This window comes from Eretmochelys imbricata, chromosome 7 (genome assembly GCF_965152235.1).
Source record: "Eretmochelys imbricata isolate rEreImb1 chromosome 7, rEreImb1.hap1, whole genome shotgun sequence".
Taxonomy (NCBI): Eukaryota; Metazoa; Chordata; order Testudines; family Cheloniidae; genus Eretmochelys; species Eretmochelys imbricata.
In genome coordinates, this window is record NC_135578.1 from 119,698,949 (window position 1) to 119,718,914 (window position 19,966).

At 45.3% G+C, this 19,966-nt stretch overlaps 1 protein-coding gene across 1 annotated transcript in view; it reads left to right on the top strand.

Moving 5' to 3' along the window:
• The first annotated feature begins 14,478 nt into the window (after positions 1 to 14,478).
• Positions 14,479 to 19,966, top strand: part of ITPRIP (inositol 1,4,5-trisphosphate receptor interacting protein) — a 30,202-nt gene continuing 24,714 nt past the window's right edge. Inside the window, exon 1 of the mRNA XM_077823216.1 lies at positions 14,479 to 14,780. The gene's annotated coding sequence lies outside the window, so the exon portion shown is untranslated. The remainder of the gene's footprint in view (positions 14,781 to 19,966) is intronic.

Sequence of the window (19,966 nt, forward strand, 5' to 3'; positions counted from 1 at the left end):
GGCGCTGGCCCGGGGGGGGTCGGCGGGTCCCCGCGGGGGGGCCGGAGGGGGCGGGTTTCGGCGGCTCCGGCTACCGGGACGCGGCTGTGTACACGGGCCGCCCCTCCCGTCTCCTAGCAACCGGCTCCCCGCCCCCTCTGCTCTCTGCTGGGGCAGGGGGTGGTGTGGGGCAGGGCGGGGGGTGAGGTGGGCCAGCAGGGGTCACTAGGGCAGGGGGTGGGGATGGAGCAGGGTGGGGGATGAGGTGGGGCAGCGGGGGTCACTAGGGCAGGGGGTGGGGATGGAGCAGGGCGGGGGATGAGGTGGGGCAGCGGGGGTCACTAGGGCAGGGGGTGGTGTGGGGCAGGGCGGGGGGTGAGGTGGGCCAGCAGGGGTCACTAGGGCAGGGGGTGGGGATGGAGCAGGGTGGGGGATGAGGTGGGGCAGCGGGGGTCACTAGGGCAGGGGGTTGGGATGGGGCAGGGCGGGGGATGAGATGGGCCAGTGCAGGGTCACTAGGGCAGGGGGTGGGGATGGAGCAGGGCAGGGGATGAGGTGGGCCTGCGGGGGGTCACTAGGGCAGGGGGGTTGGGATGGGGCAGGGCAGGGGATGAGGTGGGGCAGCTGGGAGGTTGGTTGAGCGGGAGGGAGGGAGGTTGGGGTGAGGAATGAAATGTGATTGGTGGATCATTAGGGCAGGAGGTGGGGAAGACAGGGGGTGGGACTCGGGGGGGGGGTCACAGGTGGCAAGGAAACAGGAAGAAGCACACCGACTGGGCAATAACATGTTAGATAGGGCAGGACCTGACACCCTCATTGCCCTTGCTCAGGGGCCATGCCTGCCCTCCTTTGAGCCAGGGTCCCCACACACAGCCGATTCCCCTCACCTCCTAACATGCCTGTGTAGAGGATAGTCTCCTGGCTGCTGCCTCCCCAACTCCCAGCTCCTCAGGTGTAAATCGGGGAAACAACATCTCCTCCCCTTAGATGGCTTTGGATAATGGTGGTACTGCATGGTTGCAGCATTTGTCAAACCCAGAGCATTGTCACTGAGGACCTAAGGGATCCCCCCAACTTGGGGAAAGGCAGCTTTGATTATCTCCTACTCCATCCCATCCCTCTTCCTTCACATCTCTTTCTGTTACAGTGTTTCCAGCAAAGGATCCCAGAACATTATTACAAGCTATATACCATGCCACTGAAATGCAGCCACTGGGGAGGGGCTAACCATCCAGCTTATAGCCCATCAGTGTAGCCAAGGGGAATTTTGGTCAATGACGCTGAGACAAACTCCTACTCAAACAAAATGCCTGGGGATTATTAGAGAGACAAGATGGATGAGGTACTATCTTTTATTAATATTATTAAACATTTTCCAGAGTAGACAGATAACAGGTTTTAAGTTCTCATCTGGAAGAGCCACACACATCTACCATCTGCCTCAGAAGGATGATGGGCTAGATTGGGCCTGCAGAGAATTTAACTTTTGGCTCCAGGGAATTTAATGCAGATGCTCAGCACCTTTAAAAAGTGGCAACTTATTTCAGGGCCTTAATATAGATTTTGATGCCTACCTTTCCGTCTCCAAGTTTTAAAAAGTTGGCCATAATCTCTCTGAGCATCAGTTTTCCCAACTGTAAAATGGGGCTAACAATACCTGCCTACATCATAGAATCATAGAATATTAGGGTTGGAAGAGATCTCAGGAGGTCGTCTAGTCCAACCTCCTGCTCAAAGCAGAACCAACAACAACTAAATCATTCCAGCCAAGGCTTTGTCAAGCTGGGCCTTAAAAACCTCTAAGGATGGAGATTCTACCACCTCCCAAGGTAACCCATTCCAGTGCTTCACCACCCTCCTAGTGAAATAGTTTCCTAATCTCCAACCTAGACCTCCCCCACTGCAACTTGAGACCATTGCTTCTTGTTCTGTCATCTGCCGCCACTGAGAACAGCCTAGCTCCATCCTCTTCGGAACCCCCCTTCAGGTAATTGAAGGTCACTATAAAATTCCCCCTCACTCTTCTCTTCTGCAGACTAAATAACCCCAGTTCCCTCTGCCTCTCCTAGTAAGTCATGTGCCCCAGCCCCCTAATCATTTTTGTTTTCCCCCGCTGGACTCCCTCCAGTTTGTCCACATCCCTTCTGTAGTGGTAGGACCAAAACTGGACACAGTACTCCAGGTGTGGCCTCACCAGTGCCAAATAGAGGGGAATAATCATTTCCCTCGATCTGCTGGCAATGCCACTACTAATACAGCCCAATATGCCATTGACCTTCTTGGCAACAAGGGCACATTGCTGGAAGGAACCTCAAGAGGTCATCTAATCCATCCCCGACACCAAGGCAGGATGAAGTATACCTACACCATCCCTGACAGATGTTTGTCTAACCGGTTCTTAAAAGCCACCAATCATAGGCACCGAGTTTCTAATCTGCTGGGGGGGGATGGTGCTCCCCCCCACTTCTGCCCAGGCCTTGCCCCCACTCCACCCCTTCCTCGAAGGCCCCACCCCTGCTTCTTCCCACCCTTGCTCCACCCCATCTCTTCCTGCCCCGCCTAGTTCCACCCCCTTCCCTCTCCCTCCCGCCCCCAGCACCTCCTGATGCCACAAAACAGATGATCCATGGCAGGCAATAGGCGCTGGGGGGGAGGGGTAAGCGCTGATCTGCAGGGCCTGCTGCAGGCAGGAGGCACTGGGGGGAGGTTCTGGTATGGAGGCTGCCGGTGGGTGCTCAGCACCCACCATTTTTTCCCCATGGGTGCTCCAGCCCCAGAGCACCCATGGAGTCAGCACCTATGCCACCAGTGACGGGGATTCCACAACATCCCTAGGTAATGTGTTGCAGCCCTTAAATATCCTTTAGATAGAAAGGTTTTCTTAACATCTGACCTAAACCCCCCTTGCTGCAAACTAAAGCAATTACTTCTTGGCTTACCCTTTGGGGGCATGGAAAACAATTGCTTATTGTCCTCTTTATAACAGTTTTCAAATACGTAGATTATCAGGTACTCCCTCAATCTTCTTTTCTCAAGATTAAACATGCCCAATTTTTTAACCTGTCCTCATAGGTCCGGATTTCTAAAACTTTTATTATTTTTGTTGCTCTCCTCTGGACTCTCACCACTTTGTCCACATTTTTCTTAAAGTGTGCTAACCAAACCTGGACACAGCTGGGACCTCACCAGTGCTGAGTAAAGTGGGACAACTACCTCCTGTGTCTTACATACAACCCTCCCGTTAATACACCCTAGAATTATATTAGTCTTATTCATATATACATGCCTGTTGCTGATGTTTGTCTTGCTCTTTGCTAACATGGCTGAAAAGGAGAGCCTTTAGGGCTGAAGTGGAAACTAGTAATGGAAGGCAATATTGTCCCCAGGATTATCTTTGTGTGTTCGAGGATTTATATTTAGAGAAGGAACCCAACAAAGGTAATTGTGTTAAAAGAGGATCCCCACATATTGAGGAATTCCAGTGAACTTGCAGTTGCCCATAGTGACCAAGTTCTTGATGATTTGCAACCCACTGAAGTTAGCAATATAAGCTATGACTTCACTGCAGAGTTAGCTGGAGTTATCTCCTCTTGAGCTGGCCTAGCACAGGTAAGAGTGGCCTCACTCAATCTGCACAGAGTGACTGTTTGCAGGTGACGAGTCATGCTAACTCAAGCTGTAACCTATACCCCCTGACAGGTCAGCCAATTCTAGTTTAAAGAGCCACCACACTTGGAGTAAGGGGTTTTGTGTGTGGACAGGACTTGATCTGTAACTCCTGTCTTTCCCCCAACTCATGTTAATTCTGCCGTGAAGACAAGCCCATAGAAAGGAATTGGGCTGGAAGTCATGACATCTGGGCTCGATTCTTGGCTCTTTATCAGACTTCCTGTGACCTTGGATAAATCACTTAATCTCTCTATGCCTCAATTCCCTGTTTGTACAAGAGAGATAACAAGAGTTCTCTCTCTCCCAGGGGTGTTAGGACAATAAATTCATTAACATTTATGAGGTGCTCAGATACTATGGTGATGGGGGCCAGACGAGAACCTAGAGAGAATTTGGCCATGAAGTAGAATCTCCTTGTCAAGCTGTCTAATGTGGCTCACAACCATGAGTGCCAATCTCAGGGCAAACTGTTAAGAAACAGGATACAAACCCCAAACTGGTTGTGTGACTCTATAATTAGATTTCATCCACCAAGTAACAAGTGTGAGCTCCTCAAGTATTATAACAGCTTTAACATGGAGTCACAGACAGTCCTCTTGGGCACTCTGATCTATCTTGCCACCCAGGCAAACTTGTCTTTGCAATAGAGGGTCTCTTACACCAAAAATCACAATAATGTCCAAGTTACTTCCAGTCCCAATGAACTAGTCGCTTACACTGGGTGAGTTGTCCTCTCTAGATCTCTCACCAAAGACAATGCTTGTAGCCAGTTCTGTAATAAACTAACTAAAGATTTATTAACTAGGAAAAAGAAATGAGAGTTATTTACAAGGTTAAAGCAGATAAACATACACACCCAACTGAGTTACAGTCTTAGGTTTCAAAAAGTAATAGACGCTGCTGTGGTATGCAAGCTTTCTATGTCCTTTAGAGCTAACCCAAGCTAAGCAGATTGGGGATCCCTTGCTTATGCTTGGAAATATTGCCCTTGCCAAATTCCAAGCAGCATAGAGTTACAGTTCCTTCCCCCAGAGTTCAAACTGATGAAACAAGTGTGCATGCCTGTCTCCTCTTCACGGGTGTATGTAGAAGGGGGGGCAGCAATCAACAAAGTCCTTCTGTCCTTTGATGTTTCACAGTGGCTCATTTGGTTTCATTGGGTCTTCTTGTGTGCATGCCCAGCACTTTACATTAATTAATGCTTCTTTCCCGTTTGGTGAGCTACACAGTTACAGAGGTTCACAATGCAAACATGCAATATAACCTTATACCATGGGCTACAGCTGCTATAAGTGTCATCAATACATGCAGCATCCTACAAGCATTTCATCATGTCTGAACATTGAACACATTGAACAATTAACATCAATTTTAACAATGCTAACACACAGGTGAGTCAGACTGGTTTACAGCTATGCATTTGTCAGTGTTCAGAGAGACCTAGGGGCCTTGGCATGAGCTCGCACCTGGTCTACCAGCATCACACCCTCTCAATCTAGTTTTAAACTGAGCTATTATTAGTTTCCTCCATTTATGTCCCTCTGAAATTATAGATGATGGTGAGAGCCAAAATTCTCTGAACCATGTGAACACAAACATAAGATGCCAGGTGCAATCATGGTGGGATTCCATTCCAAACAGGAATGAACTTGATTCAAGATGTTTTATTTCATTTAAGGTGTTATTATTTGTTTCCTCTTGTAACAATGCTGGTTTGGCTCAGTTGACATGAATAGTTTATAGTCAGGTGGCAGAATCAGCTATTTCAACTAGCTTAAAAGAGAAATCTAGGACAGTGATCTCCATGTGTGTGTGCAGGCGATGGTTGGTGACTACAATAGAAATATTTGCTTAGTGACTTATTTGAGGTCACAGCTCTAAGGCAGTAACTTAATGTGTACTTTAAATTGTAGTGACATAAAAGTGATAAGCCATTATTCAGACAGGGAAGGATTTATGGGCCTCTGCAGAGATATAAAGGTGCAGTAAAATCTCATCATAACATCACCCAGAAGATTGTAAGCTCTTTGGGACAGGGACTATGACTATGTATTTGCTGTAAAGTGCATATCACTCCTTTGGGCGTGATAAAATAAATAAGGATAAGAAGAAGAAATAACAGAAAACAGAGAGAGGTTTTTATGTGTTCTTTTATACCTTTGCATTGTAGGAAAGAAAATCACTAGGTGGCACTGTACTACCAAAATGATGTGGTGGCTACCACCATAATAGCAATTAATAATACTCAGGCCTTACAGCCTTTTACATTTCCAAAGCTTATTACAAAAATGAATTAATAAATATTTGATATATAATAGTCTAATTAATATGCAAGTGTGATTGAGGTTCCATATGTGGGTTCACATTCTGCTGTCTTTACTCTTACAAATAGATTGACAGGGAATTAACAGGATGATTTATGTGAGTTGAGAGAGCAGGATTTGGCCTGAAATTTGCTAAGACTACAAATCAAAATCTCATTTTTCTAATGGCTGGCACTGAACATTCCCCTGGGATGTGGAAATCCAGCTGTGTTCTATCAGCCTCATACACCATCACCAGTACTAATAAGGATTCTGTAAGTAGAATATTACTGAAATTGGTTTGTTCATAGATTCCAAGGCCAGAAAGGACCACTGTGATCATCTAGTCTGACTTCTTGTATAACACAGGCCAGAGAACTTCCCCCAAAATAATTCCTAGAGTCGATCTTTTAGAAAAACATCCAGTGAATCCACCGTGTTCCTAAGGTTCTAATGGTTAGTCACCCTCACTATGAAATATTTACACCTTATTTACGGTTTGAATTTGTTTAGCTTCAGCTTCCAACCAAAGGATTGTTTTATAAATTTCTCTTCTAGATTGTAGAGCTCATTATTAAATATTTGTTCCCCATGTGGATACTTATAGACTGTGATCAAGCCACCCCTTAACCTTCTCTGTACAGGGCAGAATAGAATCCAGCTTGCTCTCCCATAGTTGTGTCAGTTTTGCAGTGCTAAAAAGAGCAGGATGTTGTCAGTAAAAGTAAGTCTGATTTGTGTCTAGTCATTGGTAAATGTTGTGGGTTCTCTGATTGCTTGATTATTTGTAGGCATGGCAGAATTTTATTTTTATTCTTGTTGTTATTTTGACAGATAAAATCAATGTTCATTGTAAAGAATGTTTTGAATTTTTATCTATTTAAATTTCAGCACCTGTGGGAAATTTTGTAGGTGTCAGACAATAACTTACTGACAGTAGACACTGAGATTCAAAAAGTTAAAGTTTATAACTGTTCAACTGTTAACATCACATATCAACATACACAAAGTAAATATCTTTAAATCAAACTCTAATAAGTTCTCAAGCAGTAATTTTCTTACTTTGCCTATTTGTAAATTTTGATTATTATTCATGGAAATGTTTTTTCATCCATTTATCAGTGTACAGTGATATCAACACTTACTGACATTTACCAATTAAAATCTAGTCTTACGAAGCCTTATTATCTATGATATACTGTATTTCTTGTTGTGTTTGATTTTTTTGTCAATTCTGTTTGTTATTCCCAAATTAAATAGTGATATGAGCGCTTGTCCATTAGAAATTGGACCGAACCTTCCTACTCACTTGCACACAAGACACAGAACAGATATCAAATGGTAACAACCTATGATCACTTTTGTCTTGGACTGGAATTGAGCCAGTAACCTAGAGGTGAGAAGAGGTACCATATCCCATTACCATTTTCATACAGTCAAATCATAAACTACCTAGTAGGTCTGCCAGTCGGTGTCCCTCTTTTATAATAAAAATTCCCCAATAAAGGTTTTGGTGAGCTAGTAGCTAAGAGTTAAGGGTGCTAAGTGCTATTCTAAGCTACGTATACAATGACCTACTTTGTTTGGTTTTCTTAAAATCCATGTAAATAACTATGAAAATCATGTCCTACGGTTAAATCTACAATCTTGACACCAAACTCAACCTATCATTTATTAGCATCCCCCCAATGGACTGCAAGATTCTGCCTCTGGAGCAACAAAACATCCTTGACTTTGTCCCTGTAGCAGTGCTGGCCTCTGAGATTTCCATTCCTTTGTTCCGTTTGTACCTAGGGCCAGATCTTCAAAACCCTTTGTCACAACTCCGATCAAGCGCCACCTTATTGGCCACTCACCAGATTGCTGTGAGGGAAATCTCATGTTAACATGCAGACACCTGCTTTACTTTATTTTTTGCTGTATTCCAGTATCTTGATTCGCTCCCTCCATTACCTGCCCACCAAGCCGCCCATTTTGATTCCCCCTAGGTCCTCCTGTCACTGCTTTTGTTCCCTGGTTGGTCTCCCAGTTCAGGAACATTTGGGGGTATCTAAGATGAGTTGAAAGAAAAGGAGTACTTGTGGCACCTTAGAGACTAACCAATTTATTTGAGCATAAGCTTTTTTGATGCATCCGATGAAGTGAGCTGTAGCTCACGAAAGCTTATGCTCAAATAAATTGGTTAGTCTCTAAGGTACCACAAGTACTCCTTTTCTTTTTGCGAATACAGACTAACACGGCTGTTACTCTGTAAGATGAGTTGGTTTCAATTATTTCTACTTTTACCAGGCTCTGACCAATGAGAATAATTTCCCCCCACTTCTCCCCATAGCAACCCTTCTCTACCAGCAGCAGGAGCCATTGCCACAGGCTCTGACTTCCACGCATAATTTACTCCTTTGCCTCATAACTCACTCCCACCAAATCCTTTGGTAGCTGTAACTTAGCCTGACATGTTTCACTGCTTGACACTTGAGCCCCCTGGGGGGCCCTATAAAATAACCCTCCTCTTTTAACACCCCAGAAAGGCCATATAACTGCAAAGTTCTAAGATGATTAGAAGGTCAGGTGTGAGGGGGAAGATAAGGACACCATGTGGCCAGCTTGAAGCCAGAAGGCGACTGTCTCTCTGCAGGTTTATTTGAACACTGGCCTGTAGCTGTGAAAGATTCACTGGTTGATGGAACTCCCCCCTTCCTTCCCCCCTTCTTCTTGTGCTGCTGTCCTCTGAACAACTCATTGCTGAGTGGGAGCATTGGGACGCCAGAGGTAAGTGGGTGATGCAGGATGCTTGGGGGGCACACATACATAGGGGCAAAGGCATAGGATATTTGACGTGCGCTTTCAGGTCCCTCTGGGTTGTTTCTGGGAAAATACCATCCTGCTGCACCCTGTTCTATCCTTTCACAGCCAGAATGCACTATAGCATTCAGGACTCAGCGAGGCCTGGATCTAGCAGGATTATCGCTCCTGCTTTCTTTGTTGTTAATCTGAATCCCTGTTTGTGCACCAGAAAAGCAACCATATGTTTCATTCTCTTTGTGAGTCAGATAGCTAGGGGGCTATCACAGGATCTGTTCCACTGACGCATGGCCTGACATTTGACTTCCCTATTGTGTCCCTAATTTCTGTTTTCAAAGCCTGTGTAATTATTTATATGTTCTTTTGTTGTTTGTTTTGTTTTGAATTGCTTACAGAAACATAGTGCAATATTAATTTTACAAAGGATTAGAAGCAATGCCGGGAATCATCAAAAGGAATCCCTCCACCTTCTAAGGTGACTGAAAGCAAATGGGAAACCTGTCTCACAGTCCAATCCTGGAGCAGGTTCTGCTACCCTTACTCAATTATTATTACTTGTATTGCAGTAGCATCTAGGGTCATGGACTAGGACCCCACTGTGCTAGGTGCTGCAGTCCTATTGACTTCAGCAGGGCTGCTCACAGACTAAGGTACTACCATCGTGAGTAGGGGTGGCGGAATTTGGTCCTTTGTGACATTAAAATTAATACCTTACTAAATTATCTTAAATCATGGCCCACGGACTACAGCTTAGTGGACACGTTACTGGCTTTTCTCCTTGTTTCGAGCTTGTAAATTGCATAAAAAGACAGATCCAAATAAATTAATACTTTCCAAATATGACTTTCCCTAGAGATCTTATGCCACCACAACTGGCAGAGATGGAGGATCATGGATGGGATGGAAGATGCGTCCAGGAGATAATCTACTGCATTGCGGGTCTTGCTCTGAAAAAGTTTGAGAGCTAATATGTTGTTAGGTTAATATGATTCTATTCTTAACAGAATTTTGCAGATGCCTTTAATTCATAATTACTGTAACTTGTATTGATTCTTTTTGGGGGGGGGGGGCATATAATCTCCATGTCCTCCACGGCTCTGTACTGGATAGAATCAGAACTGATCAACGGCTTGTCATAGGCTCCATGCTACTGACAGCTAATGATAGGTGATAGATACCAGTGTTTGTGGAGCAGAACGATCTGGGTCCTATCTCTGCTGTTGCCATGAAGTTCCCAATGGCCCCGGTGTGCAGCATGGTGACAACTATAGAGCCCTAAGTGAGCACTGATTTGTTGCAATATTTGATTTTAGTACGAGTGAAGGATGTTTCAAGCTCCCCAAATTAAAAAACATTGCAAGAGGACCAAAAAAGTGCCTCTGTGGCTAAACAACAAAGTCAAAGAAGCACTGAGAGGCAAAAAGGCATCCTTTAAAAAGTGGAAGGTAAATCCTAGTGAGGAAAACAGAAAGGAGCATAAACTCTGGCAAGTGAAGTGTAAATATATAATTAGAAAGGCCAAAAAAGAATTCGAAGAAGAGCTAGCCAAAGACTCAAAAAGTAACAGCAAAAAAATGTTTAAGTCCATCAGAAGCAGGAAGCCTGCTCAACAACCAGTGGAGCCACTGGGCGATTGAGATGCTAAAGGAGCACTCAAGGGGGGTAAGGCCCTTGCGGAGAAACTAAATGAATGCTTTGCATCCATCTTCACAGCTGAGGATGTGAGGGAGATTCTCCATCCTGAGCCATTCTTTTTAGGTGATAAATCTGAGGAACTGTCCCAGATTGAGGCGTCATTAGAGGAGGTTTTGGAACAAACTGATATATTAAACAGTAATAAGTCACCAGGACTAGATGGGATTCACCCAAGAGTTCTGAAGGAACTCAAATGTGAAATTGCAAAACTATTAACTGTGATATGTAACCTATCATTTAAATCAGCTTCTGTCCCAGATGACTGGAGGAGAGCTAATGTGACGCCAATTTTTTAAAAAGACTTCAGAGGTGATCCCAGCAGTACCGGACAAATTGATTGAAACTATAGCAAAGAACAGAATTATCAGACACACAGATGAACACAGTTTGTTGGAGAAGAGTCAACATGTTTTTTGTAAAGAGAAATCATGCCTAACCAATCTACTAGAAATCTTGGAGGAGGTCAACAAGCATGTGGACAAGGGTGATCCGGTGGATATAGTGTACTTAGATTTTCAGAAAGCCTTTGACAAGGTCCCTCACCAAAGGCTCGTAAACAAAGTAAGCTGTCATGGGATACGAGGGAAAGTCCTCTTGTAGATCAGTAACTGGTTAAAAGATAGGAAACAAAGGGTAGGAATAAACCATCAGTTTTCAGAATGGAGAGAGGTAAATAGTGGTGTCCCCCAGGGGTCTATACTGTGACCAATACTGTTTAATATATTCATAAATGATTTGGAAAAAGGGGTAAACAGTGAGGTGGCAAAAATGAAAAAGAGTACTTGTGGCACCTTAGAGACTAACCAATTTATTTGAGCATAAGCTTTCATGAGCTACAGCTCACTTCATCGGATGCATACTGTGGAAAATACAGAAGATGTTTTTATACACACAAATCATGAAAAAATGTGTGTTTTATCACTACAAAAGGTTTTCTCCCCCCCACCCCACTCTCCTGCTGATAATAGCTTATGTAAAGTGATCACTCTAAGGAGAGTGCCACAAGTACTCCTTTTCTTTTTGCGAATACAGACTAACACGGCTGTTACTCTGAAACCAGTGAGGTGGCAAAATTTTCTGATGATGATATAAAGCTACTCCAGATAGTTAAGTCCAAAGCACGCTGTGAAGAGTTACAAAGGGATCTCACAAAACTGGGTGACTTGGCAGCAAAACGGCAGATGAAATTCAAAGTTGATAAATGCAAAATAATGCACATTGGAAAACATAATCCCAACTACACATAACAATCATGGCTGTTACCATTCAAGAAAGAGATCTTGGAGTGATTGTGGATAGTTCTCTGAAAACATCCACTCAATGTGCAGCAGCACCCAGAAAAACTATTAGAATGTTGGGAATCATTAGGAAAGGGATAGATAATAAGACAGAAAATATCAGATTGCCTCTATATAAATCCATGGTACGCCCACTTCTTGAATACTGCGTGCAGATCTGGTTGCCCTACATCAAGAAAGATATTTTGGAATTGGAAAAGGTACAGAAAAGGGCAACAAAAATGATAAGGGGATGGAACAGCTTCCATATGAGGAGAGATTAATAAGACTGCGACTTTTCAGTTTGGAAAAGACACAACTAACTATGATAGAAGTCTATAAAATCATGACTGGTGTGGAGAAAGTAAGAAGTGTTATTTACTTCTTCTCCTAACACAAGAACTAGGGGTCACCAAATGAAATTAACAGGCAGCAGGTTTAAAACAAACAAAAGGAAGTATTTCTTCACACAACGCACAGTCTCCTGTGGAACTCTTTGCCAGAGGATGTTGTGAAGGCCAAGACTATAGCAAGGTTCAAGAAAGAACTAGATAAATTCATGAAGGAGGGGTCCATCAATGGGGATTAGCAGGATGGGCAGGGACGATGCCCCGAGACTCTGTTTGCCAGCAGCAGCTCATTCCTTCTGAAGCACCTGGCATTGGCCACTGTCAGAAGACAGGATACTGGGCTAATTGGACATTTGGTCTGACCCTGTATAGCCATTCTTATGTTCTCCTCGGAGAAGAACTGTCATTTTCCAATTGTCTCTAGGGTGTCTTGTGCCCCTCTGGGGCAGTATGAAAACAAACATAAAAAAGGGTCAACTCAGACCCAAGTAAAATAGCTGTCAACTGGGTGCATACAGATTTGGAGAAATCATCTGAAAACTAGGAGGAGAAAGAAATGGGGAGAGAGTAACTTGCTCCTTAACAAAAGGTGACAAAAGCCCATTTGACAAGACCCAGGGAAATAAAGGATGCACTAAGACAGGCTGAATGTTGCAAAGTAGCAGTGGTGAGATTCCAGTGTCTGTTGTTACAAATAAATAATTGTCACAAATTACCATATAATAAGAAAGGATTGTAGGAACAACACACAAATTGCCAATAAGCCCCAGCGGAGTCAGACAACCACATACACAAAGCCTGTCAGTAAGGTTAATGTGGTTACCTAATCTAACAAAAGTCAGGCAATTTAAATAACAGACTGACACAACATCCCAGGTCAACACTTATCAAACAGAAGGCTTCAAGACAAAGGTGTCCTATCACATTTGTATTGTGTCGTTTTTGACATTGCATAGTTCTGGTGCAATTAGGGTGGACCAGATGTCCTGATTTTATAGGGACAGTCCCGATATTTGGGCCTTTTTTTTGTATGGGCTCCTATTACCCCCCCCCAACCCCATCCTCATTTTTCACACTTGCTATCTGGTCACCCTAGGTGCAATACCAAACATGGGTGATAAAAGAAAAGGAGGACTTGTGCCACCTTAGAGACTAACCAATTTATTTGAGCATAAGCTTTCATGAGCTACAGCTCACTTCAGTGGATGCATGGGTGATAAACAGGTTTCTAACCTGGCACCATCCACACTACTGAATAGTGACCACATGAGCTGAAAAAGCAATTCTAGGAGCAGTAGTAGGCAGTTCTATGTGTAGACAAGCCCCTTGGGAAAGGGTAACAGGATGCTTTGCCAGTGGGTTACCATATTACAATGCAATTGTCACCATGCTGTGACAAGATGACATTGCATGGACCCCAAAGGGATTTCAGCCCTGCTTTAAATGTCCTGCTGACCCATCAGAATCAGAAATAAGGCAATCCTGCTTGTCCCACTGAGTTCAGATGTTATGCAGCTCCAGAAAATCACATTTTTCCTGTGTTTCATTTGGGAGGTGATAGCTGTTTAGCTTGTAATTGTTAATTGTCAATTAGACCTTTAATTGGGGAGCAGCATTTTAATTGTGGAAGGAGGACAGGGCTGGGAGTCAACAATACCTTAATTCTAACCCCAGCTCTGCCACTGATTTCCGCTATGTAACTGTGGGCAAGTCACTTAAACTTTTTCTGCCCTTCCTGTACTGTGAGGATAATAACGATTTCTCTCCCTGACAAGGGCTTTGTGGAGAATTAATGAGCTGATGTTTGTGCAGCCTTTCCCGGGGGAGGGGGGAACTAAGCGTTAATTAGATTGTTTTATCCTCAGGTTTTAACTTTCTTTTCAGTCCTCAGCTGGCCACAACTGCTGTAGGTGCCCCAGCTACAACAGTACTCACGTGAAAAGTAAAACAAATGCGCCTCCCTGCCTTTGTGGTAGGGAAAAGCCCCTCACTGCAAAGCCATGTGCAGGACGCATGGGGGAAGCTGGGGGAGAGGTTACCAATAACTTTGCACGTTCCCCGCGTGGGCAGAGAAGGGCCGAGGGTTGCAGCGGGCCGCTTCTGGGGGACCGAAGTGGCGACAATGGAGAAGCCCGTTGGATGGAAATCTCGCTTCATTACAACAAGCTGCAAGCAACAAACCCGGGAAAGTTGCTGCTTAGCCCTGTAATCATGTATTGCGCAACAGGCAGGGTTTAAGGGCGACTTCCCTCCGCCCGGGAACCTCCGGATTTTGTGGCACGCCGCTTCAGCAAGCGGCTCGGGTTTACACGGCTCTCAACGGCTTGGACCCGTCGCGGCGGTCTTTGTTGCACAGGACATCTAGGAGCTGCCTCATGAGGCTTCTCCCCCACCCCCCTTTTTCTGACCGTCCTCCTTAAGAAGGTCCCAGGAGGCAGAAAGTGGAGCCCGGTGGCTTGTTCTTAGATGGAGGGAAGCGTTTCGCGGAGTAACGCTGACATCCAGGAAATGAGTAAGACCGAAAGCGAGCAAAGCCGGCGCTGCTAGCCCCGCGGTGAAAACGGGGAGCATGAGGCTCGGAAGAAAGGAAGACGCCCTGGGAAGCCTTTGTCCGGCGCCTCGGCGGGTGGCTCCGTGAGCACCCGTGTGCACGTTCACCAAGCGGAGCGAGAGGGAGCCGCCGCTTGCAAAGGCGCCCAGGCGCAGTAAGTCAAGAGCCGGCCGCCGGCTCTGGGTGCGGGGGAGGCAGGGGTCCCGCTCGTCCTCCATCTTCGGGGATGCGGAGCGAGTTCCTTTCCTTGTAACGCTCCTTCTGCCCTGGAGCTCGCCGGGCTGCGGGCCAGCGAACAGCCCCCTTTGCCCCCGCACCCGAGCGGCAGGAGCGCGGCCGGGCTCCGGGGGGTTAAGTCGGCGTGCGCCTCGTCCCGGCAGAGTAGGGGGGTTCCGGAGCCTGGGCGGTGGACGGAGAGTGGGGAAGCTGGCTGCGCCGGCTTGCCTGACGCTGTCCCATGGTGCGAGGGTCTGTGTCAAAAAGAGCTGCACAATTCGGAGCGGCACGATCAGTGTTGTTCTGTTTGCTGGCGCGAGCTCGAGCTGTCCTTTCACGTGGGGTAAAGAGGCCCGCGAATGATCCCCTGCAGGGCCGCTGATCGCTGGCGCATCCCTACGTTGTAACCGAAGTTTTCAACACCAGCCTGCGTTTGCATAGGTTTTCCTTCCGCGTCTGTTGACATGCCTGCATTGTGTCATTCTCTTTGAAAGCAAGGAGTGAATTGCGTCTGAGGTGGGGACAGAGAATGAGAATAAGATGGGGGAGAAACCCTAGCTTAGCTGAGACTTTCTTCTTTTAAAAAATAACACCAGTTTCTGTAAAAAGAACAGGAGGACTTGTGGCACTTTTGAGACTAACAAATTTATTAGAGCATAAGTTTTTGTGAGCAGCATTCATCGGATGCATAGAATGGAACACTTAGTAAGATAGATATATATATATATATATATATATACACACACATACACACAGATAAGTTGGAAGTTACCATACAAACTGTGAGAGGCTGCTCTCATAAATGTTAGTCTGTAAGGTGCCGCAAGTACTCCTGTTCTTTTTGTGGATACAGACTAACAGGGCTGCTACTCTGAAACCAGTTTCTAGACATTTCTTAATCCTCAGATACTCCCTGAAAGGCCTACACACTGGAAAAGGTTTCCTGGTGGAGCGATACTTGTTCACACTAGGGTTTTCGCCTCTGCTGAAACTTCTTTTTTAAAAAAAAAAAAAAAAATCACATCACTAACAACAAAAGTTTCCAGGGTAGCCTAGCCTGGGGGTCTTTTCTCCTTTGAGCCACAGGGTCAAAAGTTAAACACAGTGTTTAAAGTTAAGCATGCATGTGAGTACTCCCACCCACTGATATCACCCGGACAGACTCAGAGTGCATAAAGTGAAGCACTCCTGTAAGTCTTTGCACAGTAAAGGCCCCAGCATAGAAAACCTAATCATCTGCCCCTCTTCTTCTGCACCAAACATACAAGGGATCCTTAGCTTACAGATAGAAAAGGAGGACTTGTGGCACCTTAGAGACTGACAAATTTATTTGAGCATAAGCTTTCTTGAGCTACAGCTCACTTCATCGGATGCATGCAGTAGAAAATACAGTGGGGAGATTTTATATACACAGAGAACATGAAACAATGGGTGTTACCATACACATTGTAACAAGAGTGATCAGGTAAGGTGAGCTATTACCAGCGGGGGGATGAGGGGGGAACCCATTGTTTCATGTTCTCTGTGTATATAAAATCTCCCCACTGTATTTTCTACTGCATGCATCCGATGAAGTGAGCTGGAAAGCTTATGCTCAAATAAATTTGTTAGTCTCTAAGGTGCCACAAGTACTCCTCTTCTTTTTGCAGATACAGACTAACACGGCTTCTACTCTGAAACTTAGCTTACAGATGTTGTTCGTGAAATAACCAGTGTGGAATGCATGTTACACAAGCTTCATCTCTGGCTTGAAATGACACATGGCTGCCTTGGGTTTTAATGCTAACACAGCCAAACTGAACCTAACGTAAATGTTGACAAGTGAGGGCTGCATTTTTATAAAAACGTTACTATTTCTCTTGTATGTGTGTTTATCTCTTCCTAAAATAGCCTGGCTCCGATTTGCCTCTCATACCGGTGCAAATCAGGAACAGCTCCGCTGGAAGTCACTCGTGGTAAAACCAGTGACCAAGGAGAATCAGGACTCCAGTGGACTTTCCTACACTAGCATTGGGTCTGGAATCTTCCACTGGTGTTGCTTCCCTGGTGGTAGTAATTGTGGAAGTTCTAGTGTAAACAGGACTCTGGTATTTACTGGCATTCTTACCACTAGGCTATCTGCGTTCGCTCTGGGGTGTGTTAGACCGCCTGCCGTAAAAATGCTAGTGCTGTCTCTACACTATTGCAATAAAAGTAGTGTAGACAGAAACTGTCTGGAGTGTCTTCAGCCACTCTGTCATGACAGCTGTTTGCACTGACTTATTGAGAGCATGAAGGTAAACACAGGGCCACTGATCCATCAGATGGAGCAGCACTTTGTATGTGCACCCACCCACCACAGCTTGTTTTGAATGATCTTGGGACTGCTTTAATGTCAGATGCCAGTGAAGCACTGCATTATTGCAGCTGTTACTATTGAAACACTGTCCACTGGTATGAACTCTTTGATTTACAAATGACTGGTCCAGATTTTCCTTTAGCTCCTTGCCATGTTTGAGAGCAGCTTCTCCAATACTTGAGTGGAAACAGATCATGAAAACAGGGAATGGAACCTTGAACTCCACCTTCTTTAACATATGGGACTTAGTGTGTTTCATCTTCAAAGCACTTAACTAACCCTCACAATATTCCCAGGTGAGTAATAAACTCAATAACTATGAGCACCACAGAGAAGTGAATGATTTGTCCAAGGTCAGAGAGTGAGTCAGTGTCAGCACTGGGATCAGCCACTGGGGATTCCTGGATCCTCGTCTTGTGCTCTTGCCACCAGATCAAACCCATGTGCTTGAGTAAAAGAGTTTGGAACGCTTGTAAACAGGGATCGAATTGGGGGGTAAGGTGGGAGAAGGAAGAAATCAGTGGTATTATTCCAAGGTGTGCTCACAAAACAAGCTCTACCCCTTTAGCAAGAATCCTGTAGGTAGATTTTCCTCATATAACTGCCTCTGGACTTTCTTCCACGCTTTGAGTGGCAATGCAGTAGTTTAATCCGCCATCACTAGAACTCAGAGTTAACAACCCCTTATATAATGAACAAGGGCAGTTTGCACGTTCCTGAGGTGCTGTTTCAGGCTGTCTGCACACTCAAGCAGACTTCCCTATGTTTAACAATTTTGGTTCATATTTTGAAGGCTGTCTTCACAACTGTAGGGGATAGGGCATGCTGCCTCTTGTAATGCTAGTTAAATTGTAACAGAGGAAAAACTAAACACAAGATACTTGGGCCCAGATCCTCAAAGATACTTAGGCCAGGTCTACACTACAAACCTATATCAGTATAACTGTGTCGCTCAGGAGTGTGAAAAATCCACACCCCTGAGCGTCGTAGTTATACGGACCTAACCCCCTGTGTGGATGAGCGAGCGTCTCCTATCGACATAGCTCTTGCCCCTCGGGGAGGTGGATTAACTACGCCCATGGGAGAAGCTGTCCTGTCAGCATAGGAGTGACTTCCCCTAAGTGCTGCAGTAACACTACTGCACCCGCGTTGCTGCACCGCTGTAGTGCTCTACGTGAAGACGAGCCCGTACGCACCTAAGTCCTACTGATTAAAGTACCTAAATCCCTTCGAGAATCTGGGCCTTAAGACCGGGCTTTCAACGCTGCTGAGACTTTCAGTTCCAAATGAAGTCAGCAGCAGGGGTGGATGTTCAGCAGCTCTGACAATCGGGACCCTAATTTGGGCTTTAAAGGAAAGCTTAGATTCTGCAGCACAAGACAGCCGCTGCCATAACGCAGAACCAGTTTGCTAAGCTGCTGTGAAACCAGCCCCTCTGTTTGTAGCTCCTGTGTCCCATCCCAAAAGGACCTCACTCATGAGAGGAATGTCCATGGGGAAGAGGTGCTGGTTCAACAGGTGGGTGACCTCCACACAAGCATTACTAATACTTCCAGTGATATAGCTTCCTGTCCTGCACTCCCTACTGCTCATGACTGGCTCCGCTGATCCAGGACTGGTTTCAGAGTAACAGCCATGTTAGTCTGTATCCGCAAAAAGAAAAGGAGGACTTGTGGCACCTTAGAGACTAACCAATTTATTTGAGCATGAGCTTTCGTGAGCTACAGCTCACTTCATCGGATGCATACTGTGGAAAGTGTAGAAGATCTTTTTATATACACACAAAGCATGAAAAAATACCTCCTCCCACCCCACTCTCCTGCTGGTAATAGCTTATCTAAAGTGACCACTCTCCTTACAATGTGTATGATAATCAAAGTGGGCCGTTTCCAGCACAAATCCAGGGTTTAACAGGAACGTCTGGGAGGTGAGGGGGTAGGAAAAAACAAGGGGAAATAGGTTACCTTGCATAATGACTTAGCCACTCCCAGTCTCTATTCAAGCCTGAGTTGATTGTATCCAATTTGCAAATGAATTCCAATTCAACAGTCTCTCGCTGGAGTCTGGATTTGAAGTTTTTTTGTTTTAATATTGCAACCTTTAGGTCTGAGATCGAGTGACCAGAGAGATTGAAGTGTTCTCCGACTGGTTTATGAATGTTATAATTCTTGACATCTGATTTGTGTCCATTTATTCTTTTACGTAGAGACCGTCCAGTTTGACCAATGTACATGGCAGAGGGGCACTGCTGGCACATGATGGCATATATCACATTGGTGGATGTGCAGGTGAACGAGCCTCTGATAATGTGGCTGATGTGATTAGGCCCTGTGATGGTGTCCCCTGAATAGATATGTGGGCACAGTTGGCAACGGGCTTTGTTGCAAGGATAGGTCCCTGGGTTAGTGGTTCTGTTGTGTGGTATGTGGTTGCTGGTGAGTATTTGCTTCAGGTTGGGGGGCTGTCTGTAGGCAAGGACTGGCCTGTCTCCCAAGATTTGTGAGAGTGTTGGGTCATCCTTCAGGATAGGTTGTAGATTCCTAATAATGCGTTGGAGGGGTTTTAGCTGGGGGCTGAAGGTGACGGCTAGTGGCATTCTGTTATTTTCTTTGTTAGGCCTGTCCTGTAGTAGGTGACTTCTGGGAACTCTTCTGGCTCTATCAATCTGTTTCTTCACTTCCGCAGTAAGTGTGTAAGAGTAAGCACTGTGGGATTTGAACATGCATAACGCATAAGGAGGAGTAATTTGGGGCAAGTTGCTTGTGCACAAAAACACACCCCTTAAA